The 25,069-nt window shown below is 40.6% G+C and overlaps 1 long non-coding RNA gene across 1 annotated transcript in view; it reads left to right on the top strand.

Annotated features, from left to right (window-relative positions):
• Positions 1-2,348: 2,348 nt before the first annotated feature.
• The window catches only part of LOC129674814 (uncharacterized), a 47,146-nt gene continuing 24,425 nt past the window's right edge, over positions 2,349-25,069 (top strand). Inside the window, exon 1 of the long non-coding RNA XR_008719849.1 lies at positions 2,349-2,395. This is a non-coding gene — a long non-coding RNA (uncharacterized LOC129674814). The remainder of the gene's footprint in view (positions 2,396-25,069) is intronic.

Genomic DNA, 25,069 nt, shown 5'->3' with positions numbered 1-25,069 from the left:
CTAGGGTCCTCCTTGTTGTTTAGCTTCTTTAGGGCTATAGATTTTAGTGTGTTTATCCTATATTATATGGTTAATATCCACTTATAAGTAAGTGTATATCATATAGTATATATCATATATGTCTTTCTGCTTTTGGGTTATCGAAGGAGATACTGAGACTCATAGCTGGAATCCTTGTGGAAGAAGAGGGAGATAGAAAGACCTGGTGGGAAAAGGAACTCCACAAGGAGAACACCAGTGCCAAAATACCTGGGCCTACAGACTGTTACTCCAACTAAGGGCCATGCATGGAGAGGACCTAGAATCCTTGTTCAAAGAAAGCCCATTGGCTGCTCAGTTTCCAAGTGGGTACCTTAGTAAGGGGAACATGGACTGTCTCTGACATGAACTCAGTGGCTGGCTCTTTGACCACCTCCCCCTGTGGGGTGCAGTCTTACCAGGCCACAGAAGAATATGATGCAGCCAGCCTTGATGAGTCCTAATAAGTTAGGATCAGATAGAAGGGGAGGAGGTCCTCCTCTGTCAGGGGACTCGGGAAAGGTCATAGGGGGAGAAGGGGAAGGGTGGGTGGGACTAGGAGGAGATGAGGGAGGGGGCTGCAGAGGGGATACAAAGTGAATACATTGTAATAAATAAATATATAAAAAAATAAATTAATAAAAGAAGAAATCATTATGTACAATCACAACTCCTGATACCACTTCTGTATAGGTCTTTGATTCAATAAAGCAAGTACTGCAGAAAGTAGTGAACACATGTTTTCATATACACTTCATATACAGGATGCCTTGCAAAGATTTATTTTTTTATTTTTTAAATCTAATCTAACTTTAATCTAAATTTTTTTCATACAAATATTTTGATCATATACTTTCCCTTCCCTCAACCTCCCTGCCCAGCCAACTTCCCGTTATTTCCCTCCTTTCTCACTCACTCTTCCTCAAAAAAATATTCCTGAATATTAGGGTCACATGAATCTGAAGACTGTCTGTGCTTTTTTTTAGTTCAGATGAACTATCCTAATAGTAGTAAATTTTCTAAATATATATATATATATATATGCAGCTTGTTAAAGCTTCTATTAAAGATTCCACACTAAGTCGTTTCCTTCTCTCACCGTCTTTGAAGGAGAGGCTGCCTCTTCTTTGTAAAGCTAGCAAGCTGTCAAAGTCCAAAGAGAAGCAGGAGGGTATTATTGTCAACAGTGGGAGTTAACATATTTCCATGTGCACATGTTGGGGGTTGGTCTGATGCTTGTATTTGATGCTAATTACTGGGGCTCAAGATCTGGTTACTGCCCAGATATCGTTGTGTAAACCTGCCTAAGACATTATACCTGATTGGTTGATTAAAAGCCCTAAAACCTGGGCCGGCCAGAATGGGATGGGTGTAGCTAAGGTTCCCGAGCTTTGGGAAGAGGAAAATCATGGGAAGAAGAGAAGGAGGAAGAGGAGGAGGAGGAGGAGGAGGAGGAGGAGGAGGAGGAGGAGGAGGAAGCCGTGATGGGTTAGCATGGAGAAGGAACCACATGGGCCTGGAGGATGGACTTCAGTAGTGGTGTGGAAAGGCCCAGATGAAGAATAAAAGCAAGTATTTATAAGATTATGGATGGAAGATAGCCCAGATGAGAATAGTTAAGAAGAATGCCACTGTCTTCCTTGAAATGTACTTGACAGTAGGAATTTTGTATTTACATTTTTTCTTTTTCATTAATTAATTCAATTTACATTTGGGTCATGCCCTCTCCCTCCTCTCCTCTCAGTCCTACTCTCCCTCCTGCTTCCCCCTTCCCTATTCCCTGGGAGCTCCCTACCCAGATATCCGGCTCATCTACCCACATGAGGACTGAGTTAGTCTTCCTCCCCTATGGCCTGTTAGGGCAGTCCCATCAAGGTGAAGTGATCAAAAAGCAGGGAACGTAGTCCATGTCAGAGATATCCCCCACTCCCACAACTAATGCGCCCACATGAAGCCAAAGATGCCTATCGACTACTTATAAGTAGAGGACCTAGGTACATATCATGTGTTGTCCTTGGTTGGTGCTTCAGACTCCATAGGTCCATATGGGCCTTGGTTGATTGGCTCTGATAGTCTTCATATGGAGCCTTTGTCATCTCTAGGTCCATTTATGCTTCCCTCCTCTTTTCCAATAGACTCCCTATGCTTCCACCCAGCATTTGGCTGTGAGTCTTCTGTTTCAAGCCATTGCTGGGTGTAGTCTCTAAGAGAACAACTCTGGTAGGCTCCTGTCTGCAAGCATATCAAAGTATCATTAATAACGATAGGGGCTGGCTTTCTTCCAGGGGTGGGTATTAGGGTTGGGCCTGGCATTGGTTGGACATTTCCTCAATCTCTGCTCTACCTGTTCTTTGTCCCTGAAGGTCTTGTAAGTAGGGTAAGTTATGGGTTGAAGTTTTTGTGGGTGGGTTGGTGATTTTATCCATCCACTAGGAGGCTTGTCTAGATAAAGGGTGTTCTCTTCAGTCTCCATGGCCCCTGCTACTAGGAGTCTTAGCTAGAGTCCCCTTCATATCCTCTCAGAGGCCTATTCTGATTTAAGCCTGCAGCTTGTGGCAAAGATACCCCCAGCCACATTTCTCTTTTCTCTTCAGGCCTTCTGCCCTCCTGCCCATACTGTCCCCAGTCTGATCTCCGCTCTGTGTTCCCTCTTCTACCTTGTTCCCACTCTTCAGCCACATTGGGTTCTCCTTGTCACTTATGTTCTTGGGGTCTTTGCACTGTACTATATTTCTACTGTACCATATGACCAAAATCTGCTTATAAGTGAGTAGATACAATGTGTGTCTTTCTGGGTCTGTTACCTTACTCAGGATGATCTTTTCCAGTTCCATCCATTTGCCTGCAAATTTCATAATTTCCTCTTTTTTTTTTTAAATGGTTGAGTATTAGTCCATTGTGTAAATATACTACAATTTCTGTATCCATTCCTTCGTTGAGGGACATCTAGATTGTTTCCAGTTATTTGGCTATTACAAACAAAGCTTCTATGAATATTGTTGAGAAAATGTCCTTGTTATATGGTGGAGCATCTTTCTGGTATATACCCAGGAATAGTATTCTTGAGGTATGACTATTCCCTGTTTTCTGAGAGAGTGCTAGCTTGATTTCCAAAGTGGCTGTAAAAGTTTGCACTCCCACCAGCAATGGAGAAGGGTTTTTCTTTCTCCACATCCTTGCCAACATGTGTTGTCAGTTGAGTTTTTGATCTTAGCCATTCTGACAGGTGTAAGATGTAATCTCAGGGTCATTTTGATTTGCATTTCCCTGATGACTAAGGATACTGATCAAGTGTTAAAGTACTTCTCCACATTTGATCTTCCTCTATTGAGAATTATCTGTTTATTTCTGTATCCCATTTTTTAATTGGAATATTTGGTTTGTTGGTGTTTAATTTCTTGAGTTTTTATATATTCTGGATATTAACCCTTTGTCAGATGTAGGATTGGTGAAGACCTTTTCCCAATCTGTAGACTGCTGTTTTGTTGTATTGATAGTGTCCTTTGCTTTACAGAAGCTTTTAATTTCAAGAGGTCCCATTTATTAATTGTAGATCTTAGAGCCTGAGCTGTTATTGTTCTGTTCAGGAAGTTGTGTTCTGTGCTAATGAGTTCAAGGCTCTTTCCCACTTTCTCCTCTAGCAGATTCAGTGTACTTGGTTTTATGTTGAGGCCTTTGATCCCCTTAGACTTGAATTTTGTGTAGGGCAATAAATATGGTTCTATTTGCATTTTTTCTACGTGTAGACGTCCAGTTAGACCAGTGCCATTTGCTGAAGATACTATCTTTCCCCCCACCCCCCATTGTATAGCTTTGTCTTTTTTGTTAAAAATCAGCTGTGCCTAGGTGTGTGGGTTTATTTCTGGGTCTTCAATTCGATTCCATTGATCAACAGGTCTATTTCTATGCCAGTGCCATGCAGTTTTTACTACTATTGTTTTGTAGTATAGCTTGAGGTCAGGAATGGAGATAACTCCAGGTGTCCTATTATTGTATAGGATTGTTTCAGTTATTCTGAGTTTTTTGCTTTTTCATGTGAAGTTTAAAATTTATCTTTCAAGGTCTGTAAAAAATTTTATTGGTATTTTGATGGGTATTGCATTGAATCTGTAGATTACCATTGGTAAAATGTTCATTTTTACTGTGTTAAATTACCAATCCATGAGCATGGGAGTTCTTTTCATCTTCTGTTATCTTCTTCAATTTATTTCTTCAGAGATTTGAAGTTCTTGTCATACAGGTCTTTGACTTCCTTGGTTAGAGTTACCTCTAAATGCTTTATATTATTTGTGGCTATTGTGAAGGGTATGATTTCCCTAATTTATTTTTCAGACTGTTTGTCATTTGTATGCAGGAGGGCTACATAAGTTTTTTCAATTGATCTTGTATACAGCCACTTTTTTCTTTTTGAATTTTTAATATTAATTACCACTTATCCACCCTGAATTCCAGCTGTAGCCCCCTCCCTCATCCCCTCCCAATCCCACCCTCCCTCCTTTTTCTCCTTCCATGCCCCTTTCCAAGTCCACCAATAAGGTAGGTCCCCCTCCCCTTCCATCTGACCCCATCCTACCAGGTCTCACCAGGACTGGTTGCACTCTCCCCCTCTGTGGCCTGGCAAGGCTGCTCCCTCCTCAGGGAAAGGTGATCAAAGAGCCAGCCACTGAGTTCATGTCAGAGACAGTCTCATCTCCATGACTGGTCATTGGTTGGAGAACCAGTCTTAGAAAAGACCTCTGGGCCCAGATTTCTTGGTTGTGTTGGTCTCCTTGTGGAGTTCCTGTCCTTACCAGGTCTTTCTGTCTCCCCCTTCTTTCATAAGGTTCCCTGCACTCTGCCCAAAGTTTGGGTATGAGCCTCAGCATCTGCTTTGATACACTGCTGGGTAGAGTCTTTGCTGAGTAGAGCCACTTTGCTGAAGGAGTTTATCAGCTTCAGGAGTTCGCTGGTGAAATTTCTGGGGTTGCTTATGTATACTATCATATCATCTGCAAATAAAAATACTTTAACTTCTTTCTGATTTGTATCTCTTTGATCTCCTTTAGTTGTCTTATTGCTCTAGCTAGAACTTCTAGTACTATATTGGAGAGATATGGAGGGAATGAGCAACCTGTCTTGTCCCTAATTTTAGTGGGATTTCTTTGACTTTCTCTCCATTTAGTTTGATGTTGGCTATATGGCAGGAGAAATTTCTTTTCTAGTCTAGTCTATTTGGTGTTCTGTAAGCCTTTTGTATGTTTAAGGGCATCTCTTTCTTTAGGTTGGGGCAATTTTCTTCTTCTTTGATTTTACTTGAAGATATTCTCTGGACTTTGGAGCCTGGAATCTTCTTTCTTTTTCATCTATTCCAATTTATTCTTAGGTTTCACTTTTTCATGTTGTCTTTGATTTCTTAGATGTTTTGTGTCAGGAACTTTTCCATTTTAATGTTTTCTTTGAGAGATGTATAGATTTCTTTAATTGTATCTTCAGCATCTGAGATTTTCTCTTCCATCTCTTGTATTCTGCTGGTGATGCTTACCTCTGTGGTTCCTGATCTCTTCTATGAGTTTTCCATCTTCAGTGTTTTCTTGGTTTGTGTTTTCTTTAATGATTCTAATTCCATTTTCAGGTCTTGAATAGTTTTACTCATTTCCTTCACCTGTTTGGTTGTGTTTTCTTGTCTGTCTTTCCTTGATGGCCTCTATTTGGTTTTGTTGTTGTTATTGTTTTGTATTTCTTTGAAAGATTTATTCATTTCCTCTTTACTGGCCTCTAATAACTGTATAAGCATAGGTTTATTGTCACATTCCTGTGTATCAGATGCAATAGAATGTCTATTGTTTGGGGGGGGGGTTCTGGTGGAGCCATGATGTCCTGATTTATCATGCTGGCCTTTAGCCATCTTGTTTTCTGTAGCCTTGGCTGTTTGTTCCTGGAACCTGCTGTGTTTCTCGGGCCTTTATCATGAGATAAGGACCTGCTGGTCTCCACATCTAGAAGAGTTGCACCAAGACTGGATCCACCTATCTCTAGACTATGGCGTAGTCTTCTGGTTGAAAAGAGAGGTCCAGGGGAACATGAATGGGTGCTGGCGTTTTGAATGCAGCCACTCTGGGACGGGTGTTTCAGAAGGTAGGGCACAGGTGCAAGTGCCTTGAATGAAGGGGACACAGGCATAGGTATCTTGAAGGGCAGTGGCCTTTGGTGCCTCATAAGGCAGGTGAGCTGCGGCTTACAGGCCTAGCAGACACTGCTGTCCTGAAACTCAGATTTGTCTAGGCTCCACCATCTTGGATCCGGGATTCTGTATGATTTTATTGTCCACCTGGTCTCCACAGGGGGAGCAGTAGAACTGTTGTTTGGAGGTTGGGATGCTGTCCCAGGGATCCAGATGCTACCCTCTTTCCTTGGGGAAGCAGGATGGATCCAATGTCTGGGCTGCTGGAGCAGAGCGACCCTGGAACTAGTGCTTGCACACTTTCGATTATATGGAAAGGACAGTGGGCTCACAGTTTGTTACTCCTGGATGCAGAGGATGGCCATGGGGGCGGGGGGCTAGATCGGATCACTTCCAACTTGTGGAATGTCCCCTCTCATCTGGGAAGCATCAAAGTCAGTGTTTTTGATCCACCCGCGTGTTTACTCACTGGTATTGCAGTCTCTTGATCTCCTGCCCCTTAGATACAGTACACACAGGTTGCCACCATCTTGGAACCCTCTTGTATTTAAATTTTTGAATAATTTTGTGTGTTTGGCATAAACAAACTTGAGCAAATACAACACCAATAGATATGCCAGCACAGAAGAGGGGAATCTCAGCGGCCTCACTCACAAACAAAGAACATATAGGCCATTAAGAAATGCTGAGAATGGGAGACATTGTCTTCCCGCACCAAGTGGTCAGCCTTGAAATCATAAGCAGACAGATAACACCTAGAAACTGAGCAGTTAGTAGTTATATAATCAGGGTTGTCACGTTTTTGTTCACTAGCTCAATTTTATTCTCTACATTCTTCAACACATTTCAGGCACCGTTAGGGAAATGATGCACGAATCCAAGGTATGGGCTTCTCTGTATTTCTAGTACTCATCATATAGGAGAGTACCATTAAACTCTAGATTTGGGGAATAAATCTTAGGCCAGGTCCAGAGTGCATGATCGGCCATTGCTCAACCCAGGTGAAGTCAGACTTTATCAACAAGACTACTCCTCCATATGCCCCATCCCTTCTCTCTCTCTCTCTCTATTCATAGCATAGATTGAAGGATTAATCTAAGGGATGTGTGCGTGCTATGTCAGCATCCCACCGAGCTATGTTTCAGCCTCTCTTACTCTTTTATTTGTTTGTTTGTTTATGGTTTTAGGTTTTTAGTTTTTGAAACAGTATTTCACCAAGTTGCCCAAGCTGGTATTGAAACTCTGTAGCCCAGGCAGGTCTTAGGCTTGTAGTCTTTCCCTGGAGTGACAATCTAGGCCTTGAACTACATATGGCCTTTTCCTGGTCCTGTTCCACGCTCAGTCAATACTTACTTGTTTCTTTTGTTTGGCTCTTTTGTCTGCTGATTGTATCCCACTGTGACCTTGGCTGCCAATAGGCTTTGATTTCTTTAATGAATTCTTCATAAGGTGCAAGATGCATGGTGCTTATCTGCCAGCCTCAATATCAATATTTTTAAATTCTGCCAAACACTTATCTCCAGATGGCCCCTAGGTAATGGTTTATAGTTGGGAGGAGTGGGTGGCATCATGAGGTCATGGACTGGAAACCCTTTTGATCTGCCGGCCCCATAGTACAACTTTATATCACGCCCACTTCTGCCTCATTACATGGACTAGTGCTGTTCTCTATAAACACTAACAACAAGAGCTTTTATTACTGGTAATTAGATATTACATCTCCTTACCATGCTCCAGGTACTATGTTGAGAGGTTACCAGATTCCAACTGACAGGCCTTGCTTATCTTTTCCTCTCAGCAACCCTCTCTTCTACTTCTCTGTGCTGAGAACAGCTTCCTCTGGCTTCTGCGTGCACAAGAATAACAAGTATCTGTTATTTCATTGTAAGGATTTATTACGGAATTGGAGGAAGGATAGTAACAAATCCCATCTGGGCTAATTAAAAAACAAGCAACAACAACAAAAAAAAAAAAAGCGCTGTTCATGAATACTGTGCTGTTTCTTTCTTTCTGGAGGGGAACAGACCCAGCAACATTTTGATGCACGGAGCGTGGCACGGCTTAATTTGAGCCAGGAACTGAGACAACCCTGTGTTGTTTCTGAGGAAGCAAGCTGGTCTGTCGCTTTTACTCAATGAGAAATGAAGTTTCCCTTCAAGTGTTAGTCATTGGCAGGTGGATCTGTACTATGCCAAGATTTTTCACTTTTTTTTTTTTTAATAAGCATCTCTATGGATGAAGGGAAACATTTTCTTTTGGAGAAAAAAAATAAAAGAGAAGGACACCAGAAAGCTGCAATCATGATAAACGCACCAATTTGCAAAATTTCAGTTTCCCAGTGTGACCACTGAGGAAGAAACATCTGGTCAATATGCTGTCCCAGCAAGAGAGGACAATGCTTGGGCACCAGGCAAAAGGAAACAGTCCACATAACTGGAAGACAAGTCATTAGACTAGACCCATGAGGCAATGGATCACCTCAGGCCAAGACAGTGCTGAGCAGGGAAATTGTATCCAAACTCATCCTGTGATTCTTCAGCAACTTTGAAATAGATGTACACATTAAACTGCAAAACACAAATCCCTACAGAGACTGTTACGTGTTTTTAGAACACAAACAGAATAAATCAGTATGTTTCAAGATCAGTAAAGCCTGGCATGACACCTCCTGCTTGTACTCGCCTCACTCAGAGCCTGAAGCAGAGGATTACCATGAGTTTTAGTTCCAACCTGGATCACACAGTGAACTCTAAGATGGGCTGGACTACCATGCAAAATTTTGACCAAAGAACAGTTTGACCAAGTAGCAGTTGTGCTGGGTTCTGGTCTGTGGTCAATGAGTGTAACAGAGTGGAATCATTTCATTGACTTTTTTTCCTGTTGTGTTTGGTCCTTTCCTAGTTCTTTGAGGTGTCCAGCAACTGGTTGCTGGCCCTCCTGGATGTGTCAGCAGTGGGCTCCCTCTCATGGCATGGGACTCAAGCTGGACAGAGATCAACTTTGTGTGTGTGTGTGTGTGTGTGTGTGTGTGTGTGTGTGTAACAGAACCCTGGCTCACCTGGACTTGCTTTGTAGACCAGGCTGGCCTTGAACTCACAGAGATCAGCCTGCTTCTGCCCCCCAAGTACTGGGATTAAAGACGTGTACCACCATACCTCACCAAGGTACCAAACAATTGGTAATGACTGTGGGACTTTGACATTTGTAGTATGTTTTATATTTGTGCTATTTACTAATCTAAGATATTGGGGAATGAACCAAGAAAAGGAAAGGTTATGTCTTAAAAAGTGTTGTGTGTCAAGTTGACAAAGGGTAAATTGTGCTCTCTAATTTTATGTCAATTTGACATAGGCTAGAGTCATCTGGGAGGAGGAACTCAACTGAGAGAATGCATCCGTAATTGGGCTGTAATCAACCCTGTAGAACATTTTCTACATTAATGATTGATGTGGGAGGGCCCTGCCACTGTGGGTGGTGCCATCCCTAGGCTGGCGGTCCTGGGTTCTATAAGAAAGCAGCCTGAGCAAGCCATGGAGAGCAAGCCAGTAAACAGTACTTCTCCAGTTCCTGCCCTGCTTGAGTTCCTGCCCTTACTGCTTTTGATGAGGAACTGTTATATGAAACTATTAGTGAAATAAACCCTTTCCTCCTTAAGAGAAAAAAACAAAACAAAACAAGCAAGTAAACAAGCGAACAAATGAAAACAAATCAAGCCCAGTTGAAGAGCTAATAAATAAAAGAAAGAGAGAAAAAGAAAAACCCCCAAAAGATCAGTAAAGAAACATTTTTGGTTTTGGATATATATCTAACTTAGCCCTATTCACCACCAAGGTAATTATATTCAAGCATTTAATTCATTAATGCAAGGGTTTCCCATCTGTCCCTATAATCCAGTATCAGCATAGTGTGTTAGTGGGCTTGAGATGTCCCGGAAAATGAAACCAATTTCTACCCTCCAAAATGTTCATAGATCAGGGGAGAGTCTTGAATTCAGTAGTTGCAGTTCATGGTGCATATGGCAATCCTGTGGAGGGTGCCAACCAGCCTGCAGGCATCCATCAATGTCTCTTGTAAAAGGTGTCATCTCAGTGGTCCCTGAATGAAGGGACTCTATCCAAAGGGGATAGTGCAAATGTCCTTGCTAAAAATCATTAGGTTGCATTTACAAAGCTAATCAAGGTCTGATTTCTTACTTGGCCACTTCCTATTCCTGAGGCTGACTACCAATGTCCAGCTATCAAAGTGTTGAAGCTCAGCAATCAAAAGTCCCCTTTTGGCCACCTTAATTAACATACCCAATTAAAATTAAATATCTCATTCTAATACAGGTATTCCTCCTGTCTCTTTATAAACTGCCATTTGCCTTTGTCTGTCACTTCTCTATCCAGAAGTAGTCCTTTGTCCCTCTGGGCAAATCTCTCTAGCCCCTCTCTCTTGTTCCCTCACTTTTCTTCCTTGTCCTCTTTCTTCTGTCTTTGTCTCTTATTCCCCACCATTTGTCCCTCTGAGGCAAATAAATCTCCCTTGTGCTAAGAACTTGGTTGTGGGCAAGATACTTGTCAGAATACTGGTCCCCTCACTGAAACATAGTTAAGAGTTTGCCTCCGGAAATTGTTTTTTTGCATAATATCACTGGGCCAAGAGAAGAGAACACATTACAGGGCTGTGTGTGTGTGCGCGCACGTGTGTACATGTGTTTTGTTGTTAAACAAAATCCCAATCATTCAATTTTACCAATGAAGACTCAGGAGCCAGATGCTGGGGTGAAAACTTGCTAGCTCAGAGAGGGAGAGAAAGCACTCAGCTGACCTTCCTATTCAACCCATGTCCTGGAAGGAAAAAGCCCCTCCTCCTTCTCCATACTGTCTCTTGGAAGAACAAGTATGTGCTCTTAAGTACAGAGCCATCTCTCCAGCCTTGAATGTTTCATTCTGAGGACAACTTCACATTTACTTCACATGAACCCCTCTTCCATGAGAGCAAGTCTTCTTTTGCATGTCTTTGTAGCTTGTGGTTTTTTTCCTGGTGATGAGGCAAATTCTGGTAAAATGTTTTAATTTCTCAAGCCTGGAGCCATCATTATCTCATAGAATGTAATCAGCAGGTCTGATGTTGCCTTATTCCTGAGGAGTAACTTGGTTATCATGAAATGCTGGAGCTTTCTCTGTTCTCCCCTCAGGCACAGTGTCATCATGTAACCTTTTCACATTTATAATTTGCACACTGCTATGTTCTGTGCTACACTGCACTTACTTATTGGTGTGCTCAGAATAAAAAGCTAAGAAGGTCTTAGCTACTCATAGTCTGATACATACGGATCAACTGATTCTGAGTTTATCCTTATCACAGAGGTGAAGGGCAGTCATGAAAAAAAAATACCATTGCTCAGCATGGTATTATTTTTGGTGCTTTGGCTGAGTCCTTTCAGTTAAAAAAGGTGATCATTCTCAGCTTACAGTCTTCTGAATTACAACTAAGCTATTCCCACACACTCCTAGGCAGTGGCAAAAGAGCTGATTTTTCTCTACTTCAGAGCAGAGTTCAGAAGGTCAGATGTGACCACAGTATCTCCTGTTATTTCAGGGCTCACATGTGTTTGCCTTGGCTTTCATTCCCTGGCATTTGGTTTCTGTTATTTTTTGTTCGGTTTGGTTTATAGGGATAAAAAAAAACAAAAAACACACATTTTAGAAAATAAGTGAAGATTGTAAAGATGAAGTTTCTGAATTGCTGATGGATGGACAGGCAGGCAATGTAACCCTCCCAACTTACATTTAGTGGCATGGCCTTCACCCCGTGTGAATGTAATGGTTAAGGCAGAAGATCTACTGGAACCCTGTTCCTGGATCCCCAGACAAAGTCAGCACCCTGACAGTGTACCTATTTTTGAGCAAATTACAAAGGGTGATGAAACGTTTTCTTCTCATCCTCAGATCGATTTTAAGTAGAGGCTTTTATTGTTGGTTGTCCTATGGATGTGTCTCATTTTGGCTGTTGCTCTGAGCTCTCTGCAGAATGTGTGTCTCAGAAATAAGTTTTTCCTCTCTATAGAACATGACTACAATCACCACTTTGGGTTTAAACTGACAGAACAGACCTCTGGGCAAGGAGTTACAAGGATATTGATGTAACATGTTAAAAGAGAAAGTAAACTGGGATGGGAAGAAGAACAATGAGTCCTGTGATCCTAAGCTTCTCCGCATGGGAACTCGGATGAAGATGGTCAGAAGCCCCCAACAGCTGTCATTCCCCTTCAAGAAGTCATGACTAATTTGTACTGGGAAGTCACCCTGATTTTGGAAGTTCTAAGAGAGCCCCAAGAGATGTAATTGTGAAAGGCACAGAGCGAAGCTGATCAATAGCTTGGTCTTGAATACCAGCTCCGAGACTTAATAGATGTGTGACTTTCACTAAGTCTGACTTTTGGGTGCTTTGGTTTGACTATAGTCTGTCCCATATGGGCTCATGTTTGAACACGTGGTAAACTAGTTGGTGCTGATGGCTCGGATAGTAGCAATGTTTAAGAGTCGCAGCCTTATTAGAGGAACTATGCCACAGAGTGGGCCTTGAGGTCTTATAGTTCAACCTCACTTGATGGTTGCTCTCTCCTTCCTGACTGCAGATCAGTGTCAGCAGCAACCTCATGGTCCTGTTGGCGTGATGTCTCTGCCTTGGTGGATGGTGGAGCCAAAGAAAGCCTTGTCTTTTCCCTGGTACTGTGTTAGAGCAACAAGAAAAGAATGTACTATGGTGGACCTTCATTTTCTCATCTTTCCTATGCAGACAACTTCTCTCCCTTAGACAGCTATCATGGACAAGGAACATAACTTGTATGAATTCTTTATTGAGCATGTTTCAGGACAGAGCCATAAAACAAGGCTGGTAACATGTTAGAGAAGCCATGCGTGGTAGAGTCTCTCCTGGTATGAATGCTCGAGTTATATAATCCTGGGTTTAACTTTCAACTCCCCAGTCTGATTTTTCCAGGTATTTTTAGCTCTGAGCCTTCATTCCCCTTCATGGTAGAATGTGAATGTATTAAGAATGAAATGCATAATACGTTTAACATTTAGTTTGTATAATATAAAGGTGCTTTTGTTCATTGGTTCTTTGAAACAACCTCCTTAGTGCTAGGAGGATTTTTTTTTTTTTTTGGTAAGTTGAAAATGTTAAAATATGAGCAGTTTCATTTGTTTGGCCCAATATTAGGTTTTTAAAAAGTGTTAGTAATAATAACTATTATTGTTATTAATCAGTAAGATCTTGAAGGAATTACCTCAGAGTCTTAACTTCTACATCTGTAAAATCGATTCATTATGATTCTGCCTTCTTGCTGAGTAAAAGGAAAATGATGATCATTAAAGAATAGTCTATGAAAGTGGACACGTCATGTACATGATTATGAACATTTGTTTTGGCAAAGTTAAAAGGTCATGCCTGTACAGCGCCATACAGAGGAACGAGACTTATCTTTAGGATTCAGACAGGGAATCTCTTGTAAAGCCTGCTCTTGAGGTTAGTACACTTCAGCATCACAGAGAACAGGAAAGTCCAGTCTGAGGCTCCTGCCATGGGCAAATTTGTGTCATGATTGAGACCATGTGTTGCACTGTCTGTGTCTAGAAAAGTGATTAATACATGTGATCTCCATCACGGGCTGGCTTTTGCTGAAGTTCCCTCCATCTGTTCATCTCACTGAATTATTAAGTAGTCTCACTGCTACCTTGGTTTTCACAGATGAGAGGCAGAGAGAAGGTACCATGTCTAGACAGAAGGCATTCAAGAGATAACAAATGTGGAAAGCATTTGTCTTAGGTGAATGTTTTAATTATGTAACAGATTATACCAGATATCAATATGCTTTACCTAGAGGTTTTGTGTGTGTGTGTGTGTGTGTGTGTGTGTGTGTGTGTATGCTTTTCTACTCTTTTGAGTATAATATGGGCCTTTGCACTAGTGTATGAACTTTCAACATAAAAAGTGTCTCCTGTTTCTCTTGACCTCGTTCTCATCCCTGACACTTTGGGTGGCCTTACATGAGCAAGATAACTTCCCCACATCTCTAATTTCTCCACCTATTACATGGTTCTAATAATGCCTCCCTTGAAAGGATGTTGTGCAAGCTAATTATCATAAAGTTACTTTTTTCTTTTGCTGCTTATGCAGACTAGAAACCCAAAGGGCCACCCAGACTTTAGCCCTGTGGTAAAAGCTTGGCTCCTCCTAGACAGTCAAGAGCATCACTTCTTGGTGGGCCTCCAAATGTTGCTCTTTGCATAGAACAGTGCCCTGTCTCTGTCTTTCTGTCTGTCTCTCTGTCTTTCTCTATATCTCTGTCTCTGTCTGTTTCTCTGTCTCTGTCTCTCTTTCCCTACAGCCCCACATGTGGCTGTATTTGGAACAGGTTGCCACAAATAGCTTGTGTGGTCAAGGAGTGATATCATTCCTTATAAAGTTACTAGGACACATTTTCAACTTAATATGGTTCACGGAGGCAGTGACAATGTCACTCGATATACTCACAGCACAGTAGGGAGAATACTATTACACATGGGAAAAATGTACGAAACTTTGACTTATTTTTAAGGGCTGAGGCAGAGGCTCCAGAGCTTCCCTTTCCAGATGTGGTCCACAGTCTGGCAGCATAGGTTACACATTAGCTTGGAGCTTGTCAGAAGTCCAGGACCTTAGCCTCCCTCCTGAACTGCTGAGAGGGTCTGCAGTCTAGCACAGTCCATGGTGCTAGGTCTCCCTCATTGAGACTGGGGAGCAGCCCTCTGCTTAAAACCGTAACCCTGGTGAAATGGGAATCCATGAGAGGTGCCTCACCCCCTACCCTGAAGTCTATGCTCTGTCGCCTTAGGGCAGTGTCCTTCTAAAGGCACTTTTTTTTTTTTTTTTTTTTTTTTTTTTACTGTTGACAAAGTGATTTTGGAAGAATGTAAATTTGAACTCTTAATGAATGATTTTATCCAGTTACTTGATCATAAATAGCTAATAGTATCTTTAAAAAACTTTAAAAAACACTGTGTGCTCCTATGAAGGTACACAGTACAATTTAAGAAATAACCCTTTTTTTTTTTTTTTTTTTTTATAAAAGATGATAGAGTTGTTTGTTTTTGTTTAAGACAAAGTCTCATGTATCCCAGGCTGACCAAGAACTTGTGTGGTGGCTGGTGATTTCTGACCCTGCTGAATCTACTTGTGAGAGCTGGGATTACAGGCACGTTCCGTCAGGCCTGGCTCTTCTGAGAACTCATTTTATTAAGCAGTAGAAGCTGAATCTAAACAAGATGTTCATCTAGCTCAGAAAACACAGAGGTCATCTACCCCAACCTGGGCCTTTTGGAATACTTGTTTTCTTGCGGTCACTTTCTCTGGCTACAGAAGCAACATGTAAGCAATTAGAGTGGAGATTCTGCAGACACTCAGCATCTGAAGCTACCATTGGGCCATCACACAGACACATGGCTGCTAGCACGCCCATGATTACAACCGAGAACAACACATAAAATCTCAGTCAACTCATAAAATGGGAGTGATGCTTAGAAACACTTGCGGCTCTAGTTCTTTGGGGCATGGTTTGTTGAGTAGCAATAGAACAGATGTTTCCACCACAGTTCTGTTAGCTCCTTTTGGTCGCCTCCATCACTTCAACTTTTTGTGGGCCACTGCCTCGGGTGGGCAGAAACTAAACTTGAGGCATGGCGGGTTATCGGCCGCTTTCCACAACGCTCGCTGTGCCTGAATTCTGAGTAATCTTCAAAATTGCCAGAGTGTGGCCATCTTTTCCTGGAACCATTTAGACCTTGTTTGATCTTCTTTGTACCTTGATTACTACTGAGAGCTCTCTTTCTTCCTTGGTTCCCTGTGTCAGCGTCACTTGCCTCCTGTGACGTACACCTCTCTAGGCAGGAGAGAAAGGCTGGGAGGCACACACTTGCCTAGGCAACTCTGTGCCTGTTGCCATTTGCTTTGGGGACCTTCCTGACTTATTTTTGGTGGCTAGGGCTTGCTGGTATCCTTATATATCCCACTATCCACAAAGTCAACATTGCCAGAGATTGTTAGAACTCCTTGAAATAGAATCTACATTTTGGCAGAATTTCTAAAGTTCCTATAGACAATCATGAGAGGAAACAAAAGCATTACTGCTAAAATTGGTCTTCTTCACTCAAACCACCCTTTGGAAAAATCTGCAGAGATGCCACACCAGTTATGATCATGTACTGGTCCTGAAGACCCAGTGTTCAGTTGCCAGCACTCACGTTGGGTGGCTCACAACTGACTGTAACTCCAGCTTCGTGGAGATCTGGTACCTCTGACCTCTTCATGTATTAGCACTTATTTGCACATACCCAAACATAGACTAATATACAGTACATGATTAAAAATAATAAATAGTAAACATGTTTTTTTTAAAGTCTGTCATAGAAGATTAAACCCAGTTATTCACAAATGCTCTCCATCAGCATAGTTACAGCAGGCTTTGCACTCACTTGGAAAATACATGGGAAGCCTGGATGGGAGGTAGTGGCTTTCCCTAATGGACTTAGTCATTGGGGCAAACGTCTGCCTGTTCTGGTAAATATCAGGTCTCTTCTTGTTTTTCATGTAATGGTAGGTGATGTGGTTTGTGGTTTCAGGACCTGATGCATGTTGTCAGACGCGAGCCCGAGGACATGTTGGTTTCAGTTGGCTGAGAAGAGAGCATCATTGGACTTGTTTTCCTTTTCTGGGAAATTCAGAGTGAACTGGAAGTTATCCACTGAGAACACATATGCTTACAGGGAAGGTGGCAAGACCTGGAGTTCTTGGGATGGTTCAAAGTTAACATTCCCCCCACCCCGCAGGGGGAAAAATGATAATGCTGCCAATTTTACTTTGAAAAAGGTCTCGGTTTTAACAATAACTTTTACTCATACTGGCTGTGACACATTCCACAGGAGCAAGTTGACTTCTCTTAGGGAATGACTAAAAAATGAATCTAGATTAACTAGATTGATATCCTTGATTCTATTTGTTGCTAAGGTCCTGGGCCAGAAAAAAAGATGCTTATTCAATCAATGACTCTGAAACTGGATATTTGCAAGCATTCTGGTCACCTTGGATTTTAAATTATATGTATGTATATGTATGTGATCTATATATAAATTTTTATTTTTTACCCATATATGCATTTTATGTAATATATATATATATTTTTTTTGTTTGTTTTTTTTTAATTTTTTTTTTTTGAGACAAAAGCTCACTATGTATCCCTGGTTGGTCTGGAGCTCAGTATGTAGATCAAGCTGGCTTTGAACTCATAGAGATCTGTAATGGAAATTTTGCTTTCTTTGAAAACTCAGTTATGTTACATAAATGTGTTCTTGTTTTAATCCCAAGTACAGGGTTTTAGTCTGTCCACAGCTGATAATTGCTTGCTTTGTGTGGTGGTCTTTGCCAGCTGGGAATGGCCTGCCTCTTGCAGCATGGAGAAAAACATGATCTAGGACTCTGAGAGATAGAAGTATGAGAGCCCAGAAAGAGAAGGTGGTGGCACTTTGGAGAGATCACAGACAGATGGTGTGACAGTTTGGAGAGACTAGAGATGGGTGGTGTGGTGGCTTAGAGGAAATAGAGAGAGAAATGTTTCAACACAAGCTGGAAGGAGACTGCTTGTCGCATTTGCTGTTGACGGAGATTGGTATAGCCCCCCAAAGAACCTATCGACCTTAAACAGCCAGAAATAGTAAAGGGTCTGCACCACCTCTCCCCACTAATCTTTTCTCTCTTACCTAGGGTTAGAGGGTTGGTGTAAGGGTGGTAGAGGCAAAAACACCCCAAATAAAATAGTTTAAAAATGAGCACAACAGAGATCTGCCTGTTTTCACTTCTTCAATGTCGGGATTAAAGGCCTATACCATCATGCCCACCTCCATCTCTGTATTTATAATTGACACACAGCAATTGTATGTGTTTATGAGGTATAATGGAACATGTTAACATGTGTATACATGTTATCAGAACAGGTTTATTGGCACATCTATCATTTCAGATGTTTATCATTCATTTGTGAAAAGTACTGTCTTACTAGCTGTTTTGATGTTTTCAATTAATTGTCAACTAGTTATTCCAGTGTGCTATACAACTGCCTTCCATAGCCACTAGCCAACACCCTCTTCATCTTTTCAGACTTTTGTGTTTTCCAGGCTCTGGTAACCACTCCTCTATTCTCTACATCCCTGAGATTGAATTTTTAGCTTCAGTCATAGCAGAAGTGAGAATATAGGGTAAAATTGTCTTTCTGTGTCTGGAGCATAATGTCTTCCAGTTCTGTGAATGTTTCTGGAAATGACAAAGCTTCATTCTGTTTGTGTCTAAATAAAAATCAATTATGTTTCTATGTATTTACTAGTCATCTATTGATGAACATATGGATTGAATCTATATCTCAGCGACTGGGAGTAGAGCTGCACTGAGCATGCAATTGTAGATCTGTCTTGATTCCAGTGACTCCTTTGACCACTGCATGGACCACTCCTTGGACCAATGCATCATTAGGTAGTTGCACTTTTAGGTTTTAAGGATTTCTTAAACTATTTTCTATAATGGCTGAAGTGGTATACATTTTCATCAAACATTTACAGGATATCTATCCAAACAAGAAACAACTTCCTGAATGCATAAGGAACTTGGCATATATTTAACACTTGCAGACTGCTGCCAGATAAAAGCTCATGCCTCAGCGTCTTCATCTAATATCCGAATGCTCCTTCTTAGTTGTTGTTCTCTCATGCTGCCTCTAGCAAGAACCAGATTACATTTTATACAACCTTGAACTTATACCAGTATTAATTTCTATGAATTCTAGTGGCTGTTTTGTCTTTGTCTCCTGACTCATAGTTAATACAAAGAAGGATGTGAATAAGGCAGGCAGGATGCCTTGCACTCCAGTTCAGATCTAAGAACCTAATATTTAAGTACAATAAAAACCTAAACCACTTTTACATGAAATTATTATATGGGCATTCTGAAATTGAAATTAAATTTGACACAGATGGTTAGGAGTGGGAAATGGTGAGCCCTGGAAACACAGTTTTATCAGAATCCTCAGTTTACACATTCTCTATCCATCCTCATGTTTTTTAATTGCCCTGAAGCAGGTTGGCCTCTATAGTGTCTCTCTAGTTGGCTTTTGATTAATAAGATGAAACTCAATAAATACTTTTTCTCCTCCTTTCCCACCTGCAAGCAATAGCATATTTATTATGGCGGTCTTAAAGAAATTTCAGAACCAGGTATTGTCAGTCCTGGGACAGGCCCTGAAGACCTGGGGTTAGAAAGTATAAGCATGTATCTCTAGGAGATGTGAATACTTGAATAGAACCTACTGTGATGCTGTTCCAGGAAAACGGTGTTTATTTTTCCATCATACTTACTTTGGGGAGACATTTTCTTTAAAACCTTTGTAACACATTATCCTATCTGAGCTCTGGTTCAATTTCCAATCTCCTTATCCACTTTAACATTGCTGTCTAAAGTGAAAAATGACAGTCTCTTGGAATAAATGTTCTTATTTTGGAAAACCCGTCACTGATCAGTTTTGAGAAAATATTTATAGGCTAAAGTTCCATACATCTGGAGGAGTTTGTCACTCTGGGGAGTTTTTTTTCTAGAGATTGATTTTCTATGCATATTTTCACATAACCAAACAAGCTTTGGATTTCAAAATGGTCACCTTGAAACTTGCTTCCTCCTTCCATTTCTTCTTGCTGGTGCTGAGAGGGTGTTTGGATCTGCCTTCACAGGCAGCTTAGGAGACACACCAAAGGTCTGGTCTCCATTAAATAAAGTTCTGTCTGATTTTTGACTTGCAAGTTCTTTTCTAGTTTGTACCTAAACTTGTTAATCAAATTTTGTGTCAAATGTTGGTTTTTCTGGAAGTCAAAATATCTAATGTCTAAGAGTTGAAATTTTTCTTTTTTTGGTAGGGATATCTAATCTATTAGAAGATCATAGAAGTTTCCTGAAAGTTTCAAATATAAGTATTAAAACCATGCTGACAATAAAGCCTTTGGAAAAAAAATAACAGGAGTACAGTTAATTGATATTATTAATTGGCAGGATAGGTATAATTTTAGGAGCTAACCAGTACCTACTATAGTTACTTCAATATATATAATAAATAAGCTTGCAGTAACGATCTCACTGAGACCACCTCTTATCATTTTTTTTTTCCTTCAATATTAGCACAAGCCTTTTGTGCACATCTGTTTGGCAGGAGTAGTCAGTAATTAGTTATTTATTCATTTACCATTAATTAATTTACTCAATTAAAGTCTGGCAGTTCAACTTTAAATGAAAACCTTTAATGTCATTGCCCTCATTAAATGTGAAAAGTAGTTCAGCAGTAATCAAAGATTTATCCAAGCGAATGTAAAGACTAAACCGAATGAAACTGGAAGCTACTCCAATAAGCCCTGTGGAGGAGAACAGCCTTGAAGTTTAGAGGCAGCATAAGCGAGAGCCCCTTCCACAGGATCTCCAGGAGGAAGACTGATAGTGAAGGAGGGCGTGGTGGTACTGTCTGCTAGAGTGGGAGGCTTGTGTAAAGATGATGAGACAGAGGAAGGTGGAGATTTAGAAGAACAAAAGAAGCCCAATGGGATTTCATGGTAGGAGATGAGGGAGCAATCGGCCATAGAAAGAACATGAGGACATGAGAGGCTTTGTAATTTATCATCTACACTTGTTGAGAGTAAGTGAAGGTATCAGGAACTACCAAAATACACATAAACTTCCACTCTCCCAAAGCAAGCCAAGACATATGCTAACTTTACATGTAGTCTCTTCCCTAGAGAGTTTCTTCTTCCTGGAAGCAATGCTAAACCACTGCAGAGTTCAAGGCCTGGGAAGAGAATGAGGATGTGACCACATCTGCATTCTGAAAAGACCTTTCTGGTTAGTCCGTGGGGACTGGAATGGTAGTCTCTTGCTTAAATGCCAAGATGCCTGGTTGGATCCGGATCTTTTTTTCTGCCCCAACCTCCTTTTCTGCTCCCATCCCAGTGCTCAGTATACATCTGTGCAGCAGCTGCAGAGCTGGGATGCCCGAGACTCTGGCTAATTTGTAGCATTATGGGGACGGTGCTTGGCAGTGGGCTGCTCCCATTAGTGCTGCTCATGTTCATGTTGTAAGCTTGATGCCTTCCACATGCTCCTGTTTTATTTCAATCCCCCTGTGGCTAGCCAGTAATTAACTCAGTGGAGGAATTTGGTCCAACCTAGTGTCTTTCATTGCAAAAAAATTTTTTTTAGAAAAATCTGGCCTGTGCCTGTGAACCAAAGGAAAACAGGCTTCCAACTCACAAGGGACTTGGTTCACATGCCTGTGCTTTTTTCTAGAATTTCTTCTGTCTTTCACAGAGTAATGGAGTCAGAAAGAGCTTACAAAGATTGGAATCATTCCAGTCTACAGTTACGGTTGCTCTGTCTCTTCCTGACTTCTTCAAGGTCTGAGAACACAGCCTCTCCCAGCATTCTATCTGAGATCTGTTCTTTGTCTCCTCTGCTACTTAGCTGGTCCTGGCTTCACTGTTCTCTGGTGTATACTGCTACAACTGTCTCCTACCTGATCTTTGTCAATCTTTCTCTAATCTGTTCTCCACAGTGTAGTCAAAGCGAATTTTGTTTGTGTTGTTTCTTTTCTTTTCTTTTCTTTTCTTTTTGAAATGGGATCTGAGCTTACTATGTAGCCCAGGCTGCCCTTGAAGGTGGCCAATCCTCCCACATCAGCCTCAGAAGAGCTGAGAGTACAGGCTTGAGCCACCTCTCCAAATGTCTTCAATACCTTCTTATTTTCTTTGGATTAACTGCACTTTCTTTACTGAAAGGCTCAGGGTTTGCTTATTCTCTAACCTTCAGTCTCCATAGGTTCCTCCTTACCCACCATGCTCCACCTCTTTGTGGTCTTTAGGTTTTCAGGCAAACATCTTTATTTATTTATTTTTGTCCTAGAGCTGTGATATGAACTATTATTACGATTTAGACAACATGTTCCCTCAAACTCTTTACATTTCTGTTGATCATCACCTACAGAGAAATATTTTTCTATTTGGGCACAGTGGTCTGTCTGTCTCATTAATCTTTATTTCAGTTTTTTTTAATGGCTTATTTTATAGCACAGAGTTTGTGAGAGTGAAAACTGGTTGTTGTTTCTGTTTCAGCCTGTCCCTGTGGCTAACGCACAGACCTCTGAGACAGACCATGGCTGACTCATTCATTTGAGTACTGGCAGCACCTGGCACATAGGTTGGCAAATTATAGCTATATTTGTTAGCATGTATGGAGTGAATAAATACATGAAAATGTGAAGAAATAATGACAAGATGGATGATCCTTTGTTTTACGACACCATCTTTTAGTGCAAGAATCTCGTCATTTGTGGGTTATGGTGATGGATATCTCTTACTATGTTCTCTTGGGAACCCTCTTTTAATAATGAAAACCATGCAGGTTTTTGAAGAGTTATTTCTTCTACTTTAAGGTTTCACTTGCCAAAGTCAAATATCTTTTGTTCATCAACTTTTACCAACTGAAATGGCATCTTACTTGATTCATTCTACTGTTCTTTCAGTTTATCACACCCATTTTCATAATCTAAGATAGTGGTTATGAAACCATTTCCTAATCCACTTACCAATCTGATAGACTCTCTTGCAATTTACAAGCTAATATATTGAATTCCCCTCAATAAAATCTTGTCTTCAGTCACTGAGAATTGAGTGGATCCATGGAAAAAAATTATAGAGATTCTTGGATTAAAATGAAGGCAAAGAGTTGAGTGAATCAATCAGTACAGGAAGATTTTTGGAGTTGTCTGGATTACATTTTCTACTGGATATCTTGACTATTTCATGTAGCCAGGTTTTTCTTGAAAGCCTACTTGCAAATTATAATACATGATGGTTGAGGATCATTTATGTGGTAGTCATGAAGACTAAATAGAAGCATAGAATCATGATCCTGCAATGTTATTATGTGACAATTAGAAAAAATGCAATGCTATATTCTTTTTTATATTAGTATATACCATTTCATACTTATAATAAAAACACATACTTATTAGGATGCTTACATTCCTTTAGCAAAAATAAACTCCTTCTATTAAGAAGCCTTGCTTTTTCACAGAGAGAGAAGTTAAGGACTTTTTGGTATAGATGATAAGAGGCATGCAATCTTTCGGTGGACTGGTGTAGTTAAATCCTTCTATTTTTTTTTTCTTTTCTTTGTGATCCTAGAAATTGAACTCAGGATTTTGCATGTGCTAGACAAGCGATCTACCACACAGCTAATCTTAGCCTCAACACCGTTCTGTAAAGACCAATCAGAGGACTTAGAGTTATATTTTAATTTAATTTTGTATTTGTGATTTGTTTCTTTTTAATGATACCACTTTTCTTTCTTTTTACTGACAATAGATTTTTTTTCTTCTCATCTAATGTACCCTGGTTATAGCTCCCCCTCCCTCTGCTCCTCTCAGTTCCTTCTTACTTTTCCTCCCTCCTACATCCACTCCCTTCCTGTCTCTCATTAGAAAAAAAAAAGGTTTCTATGTGATAACAACTAAATATGACAAAATAAAATATAAGACAAAGCAAAAATTATTGAAATTGGGCATGGCAACCTAACAGGAGGAAAAGACTAATGATACTACTTTTTAATGAAACTTACTCTCAGGAAAAAAAAAATTTCTGAAAGTGGTTAGGTTCATTTATTTTTCTAAATTTTCTTTCTGACTTTGCCATTTCTCCACTCCCAGGCTATTTACTACCAGTGTGCTCTCCACAGCTTCTCACTTTGTCTTTTAACTCTCCTGGCCTCTATCAGCATTTCCCTACCATGATCTGTGTTTCTTCATACTCTTCAGTAATATTGAGACTAATAAGCTTCACAGAATATAAAACATCAACTCTTGCTCAGTCATCTAATCAGGTCCCCTCTATTTAACAGGAGACAAAGCAGAATTCCTGTAGAATGCCTTCATTCCTCTTCCTGTGTTTCTCACGGGAAGCTAACAATGGTTTTTAAACTACAGAGAAAATAGACTTGCTGGTAGGCATTTAACTCACTGTCATGGAGCTTCAGTAGTTTTTCTTAGGAAGATCTGGCAGAAGGGGCTGACTGACAGTAGGCAGTCACTTACTCCATTTAAAAAAAAAAAAAAGATCCCATCTAGTCAAGATCCCATGTGGAGAAGAACTTAACATTCTTCCTGTCTTTCTTAATTCAGCTATTCATCTTGGTGCTCACTTCCCACTCGTAGGCGGTTTTCCAGTTCTCAGTGATATTTATTAGGGACAGGCCACCCAGCTAGTCACTGTGTCTCTTCTGAATTCTTCTTACACTTCATTGTCTTTTCTACTTGATTCTTTCCAGCCTTGCATTTTTCCTTACTGCTTCTTGGAAAGATGGCCAGCTCTGTATCTAGTCAGAATACCAAACGCCAAAATTCAGGAAGATCCTACTTAATTAGAATGCTTGAGGACCTTAGGGTTGTGGAATTTGATTGTAAACTGTACACTCGGAATTTGTCTGGCTTTTTATATTATGTCTAAGGTAACTCATTCTCTTTTTACATCTCCACAACGAAAACAGGAAGTTATCATGAATATTTCCTTACTTTTAAACAGCTCATAGATTCAGAATTCTTAACAAATTTCCTAATTGTAATACTTGACAACTGAAGCTAGCGTATAAGACCCGGCATTTTATCATTGTTCTCAAGCTTTATCCCTGACCTCCAGTCAGAAACCTGTCAGCCAGAGACCAGTCTGGGTACACTGTAGAGTTGCAGTAAATATTTGTTGCTATGTTCTTCTGGAAGTAGAAAAATAAACCTAATTG

Source organism: Psammomys obesus, unplaced genomic scaffold, assembly GCF_907164565.1.
Source record: "Psammomys obesus unplaced genomic scaffold, mPsaObe1.curated_primary_1811, whole genome shotgun sequence".
Lineage (NCBI taxonomy): Eukaryota > Metazoa > Chordata > Mammalia > Rodentia > Muridae > Psammomys > Psammomys obesus.
This window is presented reverse-complemented; position numbering and strand designations above follow the sequence as displayed.